Source organism: Herpailurus yagouaroundi, unplaced genomic scaffold, assembly GCF_014898765.1.
Source record: "Herpailurus yagouaroundi ecotype Mexico unplaced genomic scaffold, PumYag 141, whole genome shotgun sequence".
Lineage (NCBI taxonomy): Eukaryota > Metazoa > Chordata > Mammalia > Carnivora > Felidae > Herpailurus > Herpailurus yagouaroundi.
The window spans coordinates 52,397,362-52,414,186 of NW_024412396.1; the positions used below are offsets into that span (position 1 = coordinate 52,397,362).

At 43.6% G+C, this 16,825-nt stretch overlaps 1 protein-coding gene and 1 long non-coding RNA gene across 37 annotated transcripts in view; both read left to right on the forward strand.

Annotated features, from left to right (window-relative positions):
• The window catches only part of NRXN3 (neurexin 3), a 1,583,151-nt gene that overhangs the window by 355,182 nt on the left and 1,211,144 nt on the right, over positions 1-16,825 (forward strand). The window lies entirely within an intron of this gene.
• LOC121032130 (uncharacterized) lies at positions 130-2,848 on the forward strand. The gene is made up of 2 exons (XR_005791094.1): positions 130-189; positions 2,654-2,848. It is a non-coding gene; the product is annotated as an uncharacterized LOC121032130 (long non-coding RNA).

Below are 16,825 nucleotides of genomic sequence, written 5' to 3' on the forward strand. Positions count from 1 at the left end.
GGAACAAGTGTGATTACTCAAGGAGAAAGATTTCAGGGTCAGATTTTTTTTTTTTGTAAGCTGTAATATGTGTTATTTTTTGGTCAGAGAAATCAGGTCCAGTCTAACCAGTTCTATCCTCTTGCCTAGAGGATGCTTTGCTTCCCTGTTTCAACTCTACACAGCATCCAGGACCATGTCTTATACCTAGTAAGTAGGTCTTTGTTAATCCAAACAAAACTATTTATGGCTTTACTGTTACTATTCCCTTATTCCCTTTCTCCAGGATGCCCTTCCTCCTTCTCTCTCTGTTCACTTGCTAACTCTTATTTTTAAAGCTTCAGCTCATGTGTCATCTCTTCTGGAAAGCCCTTCCTGAGCCCATACTCCCAGTGTATATTAGACGTCCCCTTCAAAATTGCTACAACACCCTGTGTGCATCAAGCTTGCCACACTGATTCAGATAATTATCTGTTCATTTGTCTGCTGCCTCCATTAGACTGTCAATGCCTCATCAGTGTGCTCAGCTTCTGGGGCATGGAATGGTACACAGGTGACCCCAGTGAGTATTTTCTGAATAAATGAATAAATGTATGAATGAACTAAGCAAGGCTTTGTTAGCAGTGATGTTGGTCCTATCTTTTCATAATTTGTGGTCTAATTTTACCTTTTCCCTTCCAATTCCATTAACCTCCCAGCTCTTGTCTCTGATGAGGATGCTGGGTAAATGCTCGGTGAACTTTTAAACTGCAATACATTTCTTCCTTGCATCCTGGGTCTTGTATCCTTGTCTTTCATCTGTTTTTTCCGATCTTGTTTGAACATTAAGCTGCTTCCACTGCCCCTATCTTATCACCCTCACTCTCCCTGTTGGGAGACTGCTATTTAATAAAATAAGAGCCTCTTGGAATCTTTGACTTATTAAAGAGGACTTCTAAAGGACAAGACAGAATTGGTTCTGCAAGCTGCTACTACCATGGCCTTCTTTTTTTCTTGGTTTCTCCCTGACAGCTTGCCATTTGTGCATCCTTGGTGCAACTGGGGTGTTGGTGTCCAAAAGAGGACTATGTACTGAAGTCACTCACATTCAATTATTAGGGAAGTTCAAATGACCATTCTTTTGATAGTAATTGTGTTTTAAAAGAAAACAAGAGTGAACGTTAAAAACAAAAACAAAAAATCCACACCAGAATTTTAGGTAAGCATCAGTTGGGAAGATATTTTGGGGTGAGTAGGCCATTATTAGTAAAGTTCAACTTGCTCCACAGAAGGGACTGAGAGTCCTGCCTGGTATGCCTGAGGACAGCCTTGCATGGCATGGAGATTAGACTGGAGGTAGTACAGGACATGTGGATTCAGAGGTTGGAGGACAAGTCTAAGTTCTACCTGTGTACCACCGTGTGACCTTAAATAGTTCATGTGACCTTTCTGAGCTTCAGTGTCCTCCTCTGTGTAAAATGAGGACTCAATACGTATCTATATAGTCACTCTTGTGAGTAGCAAATGAGATAAGAGATGTAAAGCCTTTAGGAGTCAATGAAGTGTAATGGTAGAGTGTGAGGGTTACACAGTCTGATTGGTTGGGTTCAGACTCTGGGCCTGACATTAACTAAGTGTCAGTGACCTTGTCCACATTTCTAGCCTCTGTTTTCCTCAATTTCTCTCTCCATATCATAAGGGTCATATAGAACCCCTTGTAGGTGGTTAAAGATGAGATGAAATAATTTGTTTCATGCATGAGTGGCACATAGCACTCAGTTGGTGAGGCTTTCATCATCAAAGCTACAACAGACAAATGTAAGGCCCTGTGTCACCAGGGCCAGTCTAAACCTTTTCCTTGGCCTTAGCTGAAGGATCGAGACTTGCTTTATTTCTATTTATGAATGGACCTATTAAACCCAGCTCCAATTTATTTTCTCCCCCTTACCTCTGTGTATGCCCCTTTTTCTAATCCAGATGCAGAACTTTGCCTTCCTGATTTCCACGAGAAATTCCACACTCACGCTCCCTCTTCTATTTTCCCTTTATCCCCTCCCTCTCCTTGTCCCTCCATTTTCCCCTCCTCTTTTCTACTCCTACCCTTCCTCTCCCCTTTTATCTCTCCCTCTTTCTGCACGCCCCCCCCCCCATTTCCACCACCCCTGTTCTTCCCTGGGGCTCCCACATTACCCTTTGCTGTAAGTGGGCTCATGAAAATATCTTTGTGTTTTAACAAGGGCATGTCTCTCCCTAAGGAAAAAAAAGATCATACTGCTGCTAAGACAGTAACGTTTTCTCCTCATTATAAAATAGTAGGGCTGCATGTGCCCTTAGAGATCAAGTAACTCAGAGGTTCTCAGACACGGCCAGTTGGTCATGAAACCCTGGGCAGCATTTAAAAAGCTGGGCCCTGCCCCAGTGATGCTGGATCATTAGGTCAGAATTGGGACGTGGTTTTTGTGTGTGGTGTCCCAGAATATATTTATTTTAATTCAGGAGGGCTTGGATTTCAGTCCTCATTGCACTGTTTGCTAACAGAATTACCTTGGGTGAGGTACTAAAACTTCCAGAGCCTTGGGAATATCTCTTAGATATGGAAAATAATTCCTTCCTCAAATAACAAGTAGTAAGCTGCAGACTGGTCACATAGTAGGCGTTAACAATTGTTTCTTTTCTTCCTTCCTTGGGTGAACAGTATAGAATCCTGATTACCTGTACACACACAGGGTGAGGATGGAAGAAAGTGTCCTTGTCGTACACCTTGGAAAGGGAGAAGGGCTAGCTAGCCTCATCATAGCCACTAAGGATCCCCACCCAGCTGTCTCCAAGAAGTCCCAGGAACAGGCATTGAGTCAGGAGACAAAAATAAACAACACTTATTGTGAATTTACTTTCTCAGGACTATTCCATTTTATCTCTGCAACAACCCAGTGGAGAAAATACTGTTGTTATTATTTTTAACCACATGGACAGTAAAATGTCTGCAGGCAGAGTTTTTGTTTTCATTTTAGTCTACTGTTTACAAGTCTGGATCATTGACCCCATCCCTTGTTTAATGTGTTCAGATCCCAAATAGGTATTGAGGGGTCTTAGATTCACTCCAACCATAATGTATCGGGCACCTCACACAGAATTGCTGGTAGCTAGTGTGAGGAGCCCCGAGAATGAAGAATGTGAAGTTGTGACTATCTGGGCTTCATTTTATTTGCTGCTTGAAACACCTGAGCACTGACCATTGAGCCCTGCTACACAGTTCCCACTGATTCTGAGACCCACTCTTTTCAGTGCTTCCCACATTGTGTTTGCCTCCAAACCTTAGCCCCAGAAATTTTGTTCTTCCCCTTGCTCCATCTACCCCTCCCTTCTTAGACTTGCAGGAAAAGATCCAGGGAGGCCATTCATTGGAGGCTTGACAGTGGTGCTTTTTCTTTGAGGAGGAGGAACACTTGTGATTTCATGATAACAAAGTTCCAATTTGGGTAAGTCCAGGGAGCCGAGATGCTTTGTCACAAGTTCTGTATTTCTACCCCTCCCCAGTCCCCACGTCCCAGCCAGTGTGTTTAAATCTTGCTTATTTTCTTTCTTCATTGCCCATTTAGTTTTGTCTTTAAACTCACTGTCCAAATGACTGCCCCAGTTAGCTGTGCCCACAGAAACTGGCTTATTAACTCTTTCCACCAGGCAGTAATGCTGGTGCTGGGGGGTTGGGATTTCTCAGGTTTGAAAAGAGGAGGGAAAAGACATAACATTTTAAAAAAAGAACCAGAAAGGCAGAGAGAGAAGAGTGTGTCGAGGGAGATGAAGTTGTATTCTGATGGGAACAGATTGCCCAAAAGGCAGGTGGGTGGCAGAGAGTAAAAATAACCAGGGAGTGACCGAGCCTTCATTTCCTTTAAAACACTCACACTTTAGGGAGATATTGAAACTGCTAATTTTGTTGGCACATTGACACCTCCTCCTAATTAATGGAGGGCTTATTAGGAGGAGACCAAGCTGCTCACACACAAAGAAAGGAGGGAGAAGATGTTGAACTTACTCAGCTTGGCAGTAACGAGCAAGTGAGGTGCCACTGGGTGTGTGGTTACTTGTGGGCGAGCTGGAGCAGGAGCCTTCTGCCGGACCCCCTTCCTCCTGGCTCCTTGTGCTCACTGCTGCCCTCCCGGGCTCACCACTTAGAGGCAGGGCTGGAGACGGGCTGCTTCTGGCCCAGACAGGCTAGAGGGGGCTCCCTTTAGAACAGAGGCTCCAGAATCTGGCCTTCCAAGGAAAGGAAAAAGTACAATTCTCATGACATCTGTGTGCTTTGTCAAACAAAATCTTCTGCACGGATCTTGCAAGTTGGCTACACCTGGGAGCAGCACGTCTGTGATTCCAGGTCCTAAGCATCACCTTGGATTATTAATCTTTTTCACCTGCAGGACACTCAGAACACCAGAAGCCTGAACTTGGGGGAGGTGAATGCTCTGACATTTTAGCCTTTATGGGCCAGTTTTCTGAGATCAGCAAGAAGGGCGGTTCAGGGGAGTATCTTCCAATGTTTTGCAGACTTGGAACAACTAACTCTATTTTCTGGGTGGGGGGAGGGGGGATATGTCACTGGATCTCATTTTCCAAAGTCACATATTTGTCCTTTCAGATCCCTTATGTAGTCCATTATATATACACCATAGAGCAGTCAAGATCAGGGGCTCAGCAGCAAAGGGGGGCGTCACCCCTCAACTTTGCCACTCACCAACTTGAGTTTTCTTGGGCAGGCATCTACTATGTCTGTGTCTTTATTTCCTCATCTATAAAAAGGGGACCTTAATAGCATCCACTTCAAAGGACCATTGTGAGGGTTAAGGAGATAAAGGATGTAAAGGGGTTAGTTCCATGCCTGCATACTAAGCACAAAATAAATTACAATGTAAGGACCAATTTTCAAAAAGCTTTAATTTATAATTTTGTAGCAATGTGCTTATACACTGGGGAGGGCAGGGTTTTTAAGATAAGCCTTTAATAAATGGGAAAATTGAGTCATGCAATGAATTGGTGACTTTCCCAAGGTTTACAACTAAGAAGATCCAGAGCTCAGGTATTCTGGTTCTAGATTATTTTTTATTGTTGTTTGCCATGCAAACACACTCATATCATCCCTCAGCATTCTTTATCCTGTCCCACTAGTGCAGCAGGGTTCAGGGGAGAGTGAGAAATGTCACGCAGCTGCCCCAGTCCAAAGATGTGTGGCTCAGAGGAGGGAACCCCTGACTTGGATAGTCACCATGCCTTGGAATCTTGGACAAATCATTTTATCTGACTGAGCTCCAAATCCCCTACCTTTACATGGAACATGATGATTATTTCTTTTTGTATGTGCATATATTTTACACATATATTTATATGTGCATATATTTTGCACATATTTTGTACATATATATGTACATACATATATGGTATATATTATGCAGCTAAAATACAAACTGCAAATATCACTAAGAGCCAATGATGGAACATTGAGAAAGAGAAGAATATTCTTTCCAACAACATTGTGCAAGCAAAACAAACAAAGATGCTATCTAAGAAGAAAACAGAAGAGGTTAAGTTATGTCTTTAATTATTCTTTTGTTGTTTTAGTTTGGAGGTTATCTTTTTAACAAAATGAATAATGCAATTGGCTGCTATGGAAAGATGTTAAATTTTCATGATGTTGAAGTGAGAGACTGGGATCCTGTTTGTGAGGAGCTCTAGTTTCCCTTCCCAAAGGGAATGCTCCAGTGTGTGTACCCTTAGGGATCAGCCCTGTCCCGACTGGCTGGAAACTCTCTGTCAGCCCAGACTGCTCCTGACTAGGTGGGTACGGACCATTTTCCAAGGAGAATGCAAAGGAAGTGACAGTTTCCACTGTTTCTCCTTATTCTTCAGCTTGGCACCAGTAATCCATATGTCTATTCTGTGATGCATGCCAAAAGGCTGGTTAAATTGGAAATTATTCTTTGTTAAATAATAATAGTATAGATGGCATTTCCATTTTAATCTGGAAGTTCTTAAAAACAGCCAAATCTCAAAAGGTGTAATATCATGCATTGCATTTTATGACTCTAAAGGAAATGTGTGAGGGTGGACTTTAATGGCACTTCTTAAATTAGCAGATATCAGCGTTGGTGCTGGGAAATGCTGATGTGTCATGATCAGTTGTGAGGCATATCACATGTAATATGTTACTAAATAATAATTCATATACTGAAAATTTGCCAAAGATTTACTAGAAATTTAAATTAGATTAGGCTCAGAGCTGTTGCTAAAACAACATCACTTCCACCTACCTGCATTCTAATATGCTCTTTGGAGATTCTTTGTCATGGGAGTGTGCCTCCATATCAGTATCATTCATCATGCAAGTTGCACAAGAAAAAAAGGAATATATCAACTTTAAGCTTCTCTGTGTTAACAAAGGCCTGATATTTATTTTCAAAGACCCTAAGGAGTAGAACTGTGGTCATTTAGTTTCACCTTAGCAGATGATGGGAAGAAAAGACATCTAGGACATCTCCCTTCCAAATTTAATTGGATAAGGAAGGGACAGTATAATTTAGTGGAAAGAACACAGGTTTTGAGCCAAAGTGACTCTGACATTTAATAAGCTGTGTGGCCTTGAACAAGTCACTCGACCTCTCTGAGCTCTAGTGTTCTAGTTTGTAAAATGGGGCTAATGATAGTGCCGACTTTATTTTGAGGATGAGAACTAAGAGGCATGAAGGTCCTGGCACAAAGCCAGGTACCAAGTGGCCTTCAGTTATTATGAAAGCTACAGGATTACTGTTGTTGCTGTCTTTTTACATGTCCCTCCAGTGCCTGGCAAATAAAAGTATATTTTATCTGTGTGAGAATATAAGCTCAGCATCTAACTGTTCACAGGAGACAACTTTGCCTCCCTCACAGCTGGTACTCAAAGCATCAAAGAGGATCCACACTCCAGGTACTTGTTAGACAATTCAGTCGGAATCTACTACAATCCAGCACCTGCCAGAGGCTTGCTTATGGCTTCTGATATTTCTTTTTTCATTTATTTTACACATGCTAATGTAGCTCATGTAGTGTTTACCATGTATGCAGCACTGTTAAGTGCCTTAAAAAAATACTCATTTAATCCCCCGAAGAACTCTATGATGTAGACCTCCATTTTACAGATGAGAAAACTGAGGCATAGAGAAGTAAGTTCCCCAAGATCACAAAACTAGTAAATGGCACAGCAGAATTTGGACCTAGATGGTTTGGCCCCAGAGCTTAGGAACTTGATTTTTATGCTATGTGAGAAAGACTAACCGTTGTATTAACCGGCATTTACTCTTGAGTCATCAAGTTCTTTCCCTGGGCTTAGTGACATTATCAGAAAGTAAGAGACCCAAACATATGACTTGAGCACCCCCTTCCTCATTCCTAACAACTTAATGTCCAGCCCTCAGTGCACAATGAGCACCTGTTTAGATAGACATTATGTGTCACTGCCAAACTTGTTGCCAGTATTGTGTTCCATATTATCCAATATTCCCAACATGAAAACCAAGTGGTAAAGAACATAAGCAGAGTGTGTTGCTGCCATGAAATGAAAACTATGATGCCAATATAGTTCCCTTTCTACTCTCATTTCCATGGCTATTGGGCCAACTTCTGTGCCCAACTGTAGTCACCAGCTCTGTTCAGGTCTCTGCTGATACTTACTTTTTCTGCTTCCTTTAGAGGATATCTGCTCTATTTTTTCCCCCTGATTGTTCTGTTTTTCTTATTGATTAATCATATATAATTCCTCTGAATCTCTTGGATGTAGGGAGGGTATAAATCATAAGCCAATAAGAAGCTTATGATGATTTCCTTACCATGTGAAATGTTTCAAGGTGTGTGGACTAAAGTAGAAGGGAGATGAAAAAAATGATATATTATCTATTATGAAGAGCTACCATTTACTCATTGCTGGCTTTTCAGCAGGCACTGTGCTAAGTGCTTTACATACATTATCCCTTCTTAATCCTTGCAGACATGGTTAATAAGCGATAGGATTCTAATTCAAAACCAAGTCTTTCTGACATCAGTGCCTGTCCTCCTAAACCACTATACCACACTAGATAGAGGGATTCAGTTTGGACACAAATCTCATTTTTTGCCCAAATCAAGAAAAATGCTTTTTCTCAGGTAAAGAGAGTTTACACATCATCACCAGTAGTGCAAAGTCTCCTTGGGTTTATTTATTTTTCTCCTTCACACCTAATCATACTTGCTAGTCTCCTTCCCTGTGTAATGGGACACCCATTACAGATATATATATATATATATATATATATATATATATATATATACACACACACATATATATATATATATCCTTGCAAGATATGTAATATGATTTTGTTATGCATTTTAAATTTATATTAATGTAGTTTGTTGTATCTCTTGATATGATTTTTTTCCTTCAGTACTGTGTATTTAAGATCTTTTTCATGTTGCTACCTATACATTTAGTTTCTCCTTTGTAACTGCTGCACAAAGTCCCATTATATGCCTCCACCATGTCTTCCACATCCATTACTCTAGTCTTGAACTCTGCTTTTACCAACAATGTGGTACATGGCGCTGAGTGAACTTCTTGGGGCTGGGTTATAGGGAGTATACATGCCTAATTACACCCAAAGCTTCCAGACTGCTTTCTACAAGGGCTGTACCAGTTTAAACTCCCACTAGCCATGCATAAGAAAAAGTTCCAAAGTGCCACATTCTTGGCAATACTTGGCATTATTCACCCCCTCCATTAATCATTTATTACAAGTAACGCTCTTCGAGAAGTACATGTGGATGTATATGAAAAAATCAAATATAAACAGGAATAAAAGATACAGCACATAAAGCAGCATACGCATTCCAGTGTTTGTGCCAGAGGCAGCAGGCACCCAAGTAAAAGCTCTTCTAGGATGGCCTGGCCCCGGGCGGCAGGGGTGCCAAGGGGCCCCGGGCGGCACCGGACAAACTCGGACACAGCATGGAGAGCTCCTGCCCCTCCGGCTTGGACAGCACTAGCTCCTGGGGCCTGCCAGCCGGCGGCCACAACATCATAGGACTCGCGGGCTTCAGGGCCAGCAGATGGGCACCCTCACAAGCCCTGAGCCGGCCCTTTGCAGGATGGTGTCGCTCAGAAGGATCCCGCCAGAGGATTGGGGGGTGGGGGAGCTGTGGAGACGCACAGTACTGCTGGGGGGGGGGCGGCCGGGGGCTGCGGGCCAACTCGGTGGTAGAAGGCCTGATCTGGAGGGGCGTCAGGGCTCTAGGGTAGTGACACAGATGGGTTGTCCTCCTGCAAGACCTACCAGTCCTACCAGCACCTGTGCAGGCGAACTCGCGCCTGACCGTGAGCTCTGAGCTCGGCAGCGGAGGAATATTCCAGACACAGCTGCAGTAGGTGGCGTAAGTGGGAGTGGAAGGAAGGGGTGTGGCCAGGCGGCTCACGCCGGGAGGGGCCAGGAAGTGAGGAGCGTGCACGTGCTTCTAGAGGCTCGCACTCACCTGGGCAGGCGGGTTCACGTGCCCCTCTCAAAGCGCCTGCTCTCCGGCGTCCTCGTCCTTCGGTGTCTGCGTCCCGCTTGCCTGCTGGAACAGGACAGGTTTGCCTATTCCCTTTCCCAATCCTCGCCACCTTCTCCCGTAGAATATGGTACAGGGGCGTATAGGCGCCAGTACAATGGACTTGGCCCGGTGGAACATTATCCACTTCTGTAATCATTACCATTTGATATATATAAGATGGTATCATAAGTAAAAGCCGTCTGCAATTTGGGATACTTGAGCATGCCATTGAGGTGGCTTGGGATAGCTTGGGATGCCGATTGGATGCACATAGTGCAGGGGAACAGCAGCCTTTCCTCTGAGTGCTCCCCTCCCCCCGCAGTTGGTTTATGGGTTTCTTATAACCTCAGACACTGCTTGGCTTTGCGCAGTAGTTATTTGTGTACCTGTCTGCAGTGAGCATCTTATGGGTTGTCGACCACGTTTTTCTTCTTCACTTTTGCAAGTCCTGCAATGCTTTGTTTGTAGCAAGACCCTCAGTAAGTGTTTGCTAAAATGAATTGTCTGAGTTCTGGAAGTTAATACCTGCTAGTAAGACACCGTTGGCTGGGAAAGGGTGGGTTGGGGCTAGGAGGAGCAAGCACAGGGGTTATCTGTTCCAGTGGGGGTGATTCAGTCTGTCTTCTTTTCTGGAAGATTTCCCCCCTACTTTAACCAGACGTACCTACTTACATTGAACTATATGAAACTGCTCTGGTAAAACTAGACCTTTGAATGTATAGGATTTTTTCCCTCAAATCAACAACTTGAAAATTATGCCAGAGAGGACTCATGGTCTTCTCCGGTAACATCCTGGCTTGGAAGTTCCCAGAGACAGCAAATACTTTTCTGTCCGCTAAGGCTCAGCCCCCAACCTTGCTGGGCAGAGTGGATGACATGTTTCATAATGCATGAGTGTTTATTTAACAAACAGCAACACTTTTCTAATTAAACTGTTGTTGAAGATACAGACAGCATAACCTTTCCCTCAGGGCAAGGTACTCACTGGCTTTTGAAGATGTGACCTCTCACAAGCCCATAGGCCTCTAGGGCAGTCCATGCTGAGGGCCTCATTAAGAGTGAGCTGGGTCATTGTAACCATCTGTGTTGATGGTTACATTCAGCACCTGAAGAATAGGCTTGGAGGTAGAGTTTGGCTTCCCCACCCAGAATTTCTCTACATACCAAAGCTCTTGAAATGCAGGCAGGTGACACCCTTATGTGGGAATGTTGGGGAGAAGAGAGTTGGGTAAACTGGAAGAAATTCCGCACAACTTCTGGCTTTAAGGAATAAGTGATTCTTGCAAATCTCATCCTGTCACATCCTGAGTTACTCAGAAATGTGGTTGCATTTAGGTTTCAGGACTTCATTTATAGAGCTGGATCCCTAAAAATTAAACACATATTGGAATTATGCTTTCTCAGGATGCTGTCTGGCATTATGGTGGTTATGTTAGTCAGCACAGACTTGATTATGCTGCAGTAACAAATGAAGACTCTAATCTGGGTATCTGAAAACAGCATAGGCTTCTTTCTCACTCATGTTCCTTGTTGAACAATGGGTAACAATGGGTTTTGTTTTGGCAGCTCTACTTAAATCAGTTTCTGTCCCTGATTACCTATTGTAATGAAACGAACTGCTTTGAAACTTACTGCGTTAAAACTTTTTATTATGTACTACCATTCTGTGGGTTGACCGTGATCAGTTGAAGGTTTTTCTTTTTGATGTGATATCAACTATCTGGTATGGTCATCTGGTGTCTTGATCAGCAGGGACATCAAAGGTATCTCCTTCACATGCCTGGGTAGCAGTTGATGAGGGAATGCAGCTGGAGAGAACCTACATGTGACTTCTCCATGTGATCTAGGCTTCTTACAGCCTAGTTATTTGTGTAATAACTAGGTGGCTTGGTTCCAAGAGGGTGGATCTTAACAAATATTCTCAGAAAGCCAGCTAGAAACTACAAGGCCTCTTATGACTTAGCTGCAGGAGTCACTCAGTGCCACTTCCACCGTACTCTTTTAATCGAAAGCGAGTGACAGGGCTAGCCCAAATTCAAGGTGAGGAGACTACACAGAGGATTAAATACTAGGAGTCATGGTTCATTGGGGACCCATCTTTGAAAACCAGCTACTTAGGTGGATATTGACATGTTGGAAATCATTTTGATGAAAATGTGGTTCATGTGAATTGAACTAGGTCTGATTGTTAGCGGGTAAGTTGTCTTTTTCTGGAGCTTGTGTGAAGAGAATGAGCGGTGAGTTGACCCTTATCTAGAACTATCCTTTGGGAAATGATGATATCCAATTAGCGATGGACAGGGCTTGCTGGCCATTGAGCACATATAACCTTTAGTCTCTTACCATGTTTCTTCCAAAGTGGCATGAAGCAGTTTTTTAATGAGACCTATTGAGATATCCTGAGACATCTTTTCCTTTCGTGTCTGGCCTATCCACCTCCCCGTGAACACATGATCAAGAAATAAGACCTAGGATTTTGGGATGGGTATGTAAGAGCCAAAGAGAACTAGAATGATAGCATTCTTTTTTGTTGTTGTTGTTGTTTTTTAACCTGTCCCTTGGCACTCTCAGTGGCAGCAGGGGGGGTTTCTAATGGCAGAGCTGGGATAGCTTAGATCCCTATAGCAGAGATCTGGGGATTGGGGCTGTGGAGGGGGGATGGAAGGGGGAGGCCGAGCTGGAGCACGTTTCCATTCTGTGAGAGTGGCGTTTGCCTTTGAGGCAGCAACAGTAATATTTCATGTCTTCCGTAGTGTCTCCTACCTTTAAATGTCAGTCTCTGCAGCCGCCTTATCTACTGTAGCACATTTCAATTAGGTATTCCAAATCACACTCTTTTCTTCCAGGACAAATATGCCAGAGGTGATATTTACTGTTACAGCAGCATTTTAAATACTTAAGGGGGAAAAAGGCCTAGTGAATAGCAGTTTCTCCCTTATAATAATAATAATAAAATAACAATAATGGAGAGAAGACATGAATTCAAGTAACTGGCTGATTTAAGTGAACATCTTTTGTCTTCACCCTCTTTGGTCCCCCCCCCCCCCCGCCTAGATTCTTGCCTTAGTGTGAAGGTTATAACGCTTAGCTCTTTCAATCTTTCAAGAATGGCCCCCCACATCTTCTTCATTGGAGGTTCATGAATGTCTTCTAGAATGGTTTCTACCTAGAGACAACTGGGCTCTTACTTCACCCACTCCTTGTTCCTTCTTTTGTTTTGAGGAATGTTTGCATGAAATCAGAATCCCCATTTCTCAAGTATTTTACTAGGCACCGTTACTTATCCCCACCTGCGGGACATTTTCATCTCTCAGTGGAACACCACCCACCCCACCTCTAGGAGGCATAATGGTTGAGAAACTTAATTATTACATTTCCTCCTTGGAATCAAGTCTCTATTCCTTGGCCTAATACTGCATGTTTCAGCTTCCTTGTTACTGGTCCTTATACTACTTGTTCACCAGGCAGATCTTCACGGTCTCCCTAGTAGTAGATTTGCACATCCCTTTGCCCAATTCTTGTGCAGGCTAGCACAGTGCTTGGCACATAGGGGCTGTGGTAGTGGTAGGCTCTCAGTCAATTTCCGCCTCCCCCCATATTGAGGATCTTTCCACTAAATCTCTTCTCCACATTTCTGATTCTTTCTTAAGAGATCAGGTTAGGATCTACTGCCTCTGTTAAACCTTCTCTGACTTCCTTAGCACTCAGTGCTGTTCCAATCTGAATGTTTAAAGTGCTCATTATCATCATTGCTCATTTGGTACTTGGCATGTACTATCGTATGCTATTTTGAATGTCCATATGTTGTCTACCCAAATAGACTGTAAGTGCCTTACAGGCAGGGATAGCTTTGCCTTGTGCTTATTTCCTATTCCCTTAGAATCCTCAAGATCTTTGAACATAGAATGTGCTCAGTTAATATCATTAAGTGGACAGACCGAAGAGTAAATGGGAGCCAGGATCCAAAGAAGCCTGCCTTTTGGTGCCAGTCTACTCAGTTTGGAAGTCATAAACTTGCATAAAACAGGGCCTTTCATTTTACTGTTTCTCCTATAAGTGGAGCTCTCAGAAGTGAAGGCTCCTACCCTTGCCCAATTCCTGAAGCTGATGGTTCAGGTGAGGAGCTTTCCTAGTGTGAGAGAATTTTGAAATCATCCGGAGCTTGGCACATCTAGTGCTCTGACAGTTAAGGTGTCATGATCATTAGAATGAAGGGGATCAGAATATTAGGCCATGATCTCAAGTTCCAGGCCATAGCAGACTAAGAGTAGAATCTCATACTAGTTTCAGTTTTGCCTCTCCCATTTAACAGTTCGTCTCTTTACACCTCAGTTTCCCCACCTAGAAAATGGATTTAATGGTGGCTGTCTGCCTTACAGAATTGCTGGCAGGTGCTAATGTGATAATTAATGTGAAAGTACTTTGGACATTGTAAAATACTATATGAATGTCAGGAATCATAGGCAGCACCTTGTAACTATCAGCTAATATTTATTGAGGGCTTCCTCTGTACAGACAGAAGTCTTCAGCATCATAGAGTAGACACGCTGAGGAATCAGGGATTCCTTATGGTCCGAACTCTGATCCACGGGTAGATGAAAGCTGGAGAAAGGATTATAAGCTAGCAATAACATCTGAAAGTTTAGCGACAATCATTAGGTCAGGTAAGATGGGAAGCTACATTTGTGGCAAAAACCTGACCCTGGACATGCCTTGAACATTCTGGATTTCAGGTTCTATCCCTTAAAACATTTCAGAATACTCAGATTTTGCTACCTCCACTTCTTGAAAGTTCTGCCTGTCTGAAGCCTTTTCAGTGTCTGGGGTGATCAGGTGTATCCAACTTGCTGATGGCACTCAGCCCTCCTGAGTAATCCTGGGAGCCTCTGCTAAGCCTGCTTCCTCCCAAAGGACAGTCTAAAAACCAGATGCCCTTGACTGATCTCGCTCTGCTGCCAGCTTTGACCACAGCCCAGCAATGACATGACCTTAGGCCCAGGGAGTCTGTGGTCCTCAGCCCAGTTTTCATGTAAATGTCTCTGCCAGTGAAAGGGAGCTGATGCACAAATTATCTGCTGTGGAAGCAGAACAACCTCTGACTAAAGTGTCATTGGGACTTTTCTCTCTTTCCCTTTTTCTTCTAGTTTTTCCATGTGGCATCAGCAGCTGAGTAAGGGAAAGCAAAGAGGTTTAAGTATGTTGGTGCTCGCTGGGCCAGATTAATAACCCAAAGCCTTCCAAACTGGCCATTTGGGGGTGAGGCAGACTAGCCAGAAAGCATTGGGTTGTGGGGAGCACGGGTGTGAGCTGACAGCAAAGTGATGAAGTGGTAAGCTCTCATGCTTCTTCCCTGCCCCTGACTTCCTTCCTTCCCTTGCTTCCTTTCCCTCTTTACCCAGAGCTTGAGATGGCTGCACACCAGTGGCTCCAACCTCTGGCAGCTACTGCCCTCTGCTGGGAAAAATGCATCACTCAGAGTGGGAGGTGCTGAACTCTGTACCTGGAAACCAGTCTCAATTCAGACCAGTCCCACAGGTTTTGGCTAATGTGTGATTTGGCTTGAGGAGGGCAGAAAGATTCAGAGAGCCCTCCCCCTTGTACCAGAATATTTCCTGAATGGTGTCAGCTGGGCACAGGTCTACGGAATCTATCCACTAAGGATCCATTGCTTTGGATTCTTTGAGTTCCTGAGGGAGGTGACTTCTGACTTCTCTTTACCTGGGTCAGACATTGAGATATTGAGGCCTTCCACCATGGATGATGCTTTCAACAAACACTGTTGGTGACTTTGCTTCCTGGATCAGCTAGACACAGTCCTTTCTCAAGGGAAGGCAACAGAGGGAAGTTGAATCTGAAGGGGGCTGTGGAAGCATGAGTTTAGTAGTGGTCTCCTGGCTCAGAAGAAGCCATCATAGAGTGAGGGCTCTGAGTGACCCAGAGGCAGAAGAAGAGTATGAAGAGCCAGGTGAGAGTGGGGAATGTGGCCTATTATGGGGTGGGGGAACAGTGGCTAGGAAGGTAGGTAATACACTGGCCTTCCATACCTCTCAGCTTTCCCCAGAGCTGGCCATACTGGTAGACTGCCTTGTTGGCTTCAGAAACCAGAGGGGCAGAAGGATCCCTCCCTGTCTCCAGTATAACTGTAGAGTGATCCTTGTGCATCTCTGGATCCTCAGCCCAGCCAGACGGGAGCTATGACCTCACTGACCACACAGTAATTCTACTTGAGGGATTTATTTTCCTTTCATGAGCTCCTGCCAAGACTCTTGGTTAGAACTAATGGGGCTCCCCCAGCCAGCGAGTGTCTCCTAGTGATGTGTGTAAACAGTGCCAGGCAGGAAATGGGTTTCCTGTTCTTAATGGGCTTGTTAAACCTCTTATTGAGTGGGGTTTAAATGGCCTTGTTATGAAAAATAATAGTAAGCGAGTATTAGTAATAGTAGTAGTAGTAGTAGAAAAATCATGATGTGGGTCCTGACTTCCCTTCATATTTTAACGTTGCTGGCTTGAAAATCTTTTTGCCAGTAATTACCAGGGATGGGTGGTGAGTGACACTGGGATCCATAAGTGGGGAAGAGGGCAGACCTTGGGTTCGTGATCTGCGGCTTCCCAGTTCTCAGCCCTTTTCCACTTCTGTAGTGTTTGCTCCTCCCTTGTCCCTTTCTGTCTGGGTTCTTCAGCTTTCCTTCTATCAGAGAAGATAAAACCACAAACTTCTCTCTGTCTTAATTAGGATCGAAAGGGTTAAGTTTAGGTTTTAGGTAGAGGTGATTTTGGAAAGGGTGGTGGACCCTGGAGGAAACCCAGTGAGAAGTTGGGCTCATCTTCCTGTCTCTGTTTTATAGCTGGAACTGGAGGGGTGATGTATATCCCAAACTTTAGTAGTTTACAGATCGGGTTTGCTATTTTTACTATTACTTTCCACAATGGTATTGGTTTTCTTTATACTTATTGTCTTGTTTGACTTAAGTAGATTTAGCATCTTCCTAAGCAGTATGTCTTTGAAATTATGGGTTCAGTGTGTGAGCCAGGTTTTTTTACTTGATATATATTTAAATGAAAACAGCTAAATTAAAAAAAAAAAAGTTTGTCCATGTGGCGAATGTGTCATACCCTTGAGGGAAGGTGTACCATACTTCTGGAAACACTGGTATAGAGAAAAGTTTCTCAAACTTTTGTGGGCATAAGAAACACCAGCAGAGCTTGTTAAACTATAGATTGCTGGGCCCCTCCGTCAGAGATTCTGATTCAGCAGGTCTGTGGTGTGTCAGAAGCATTA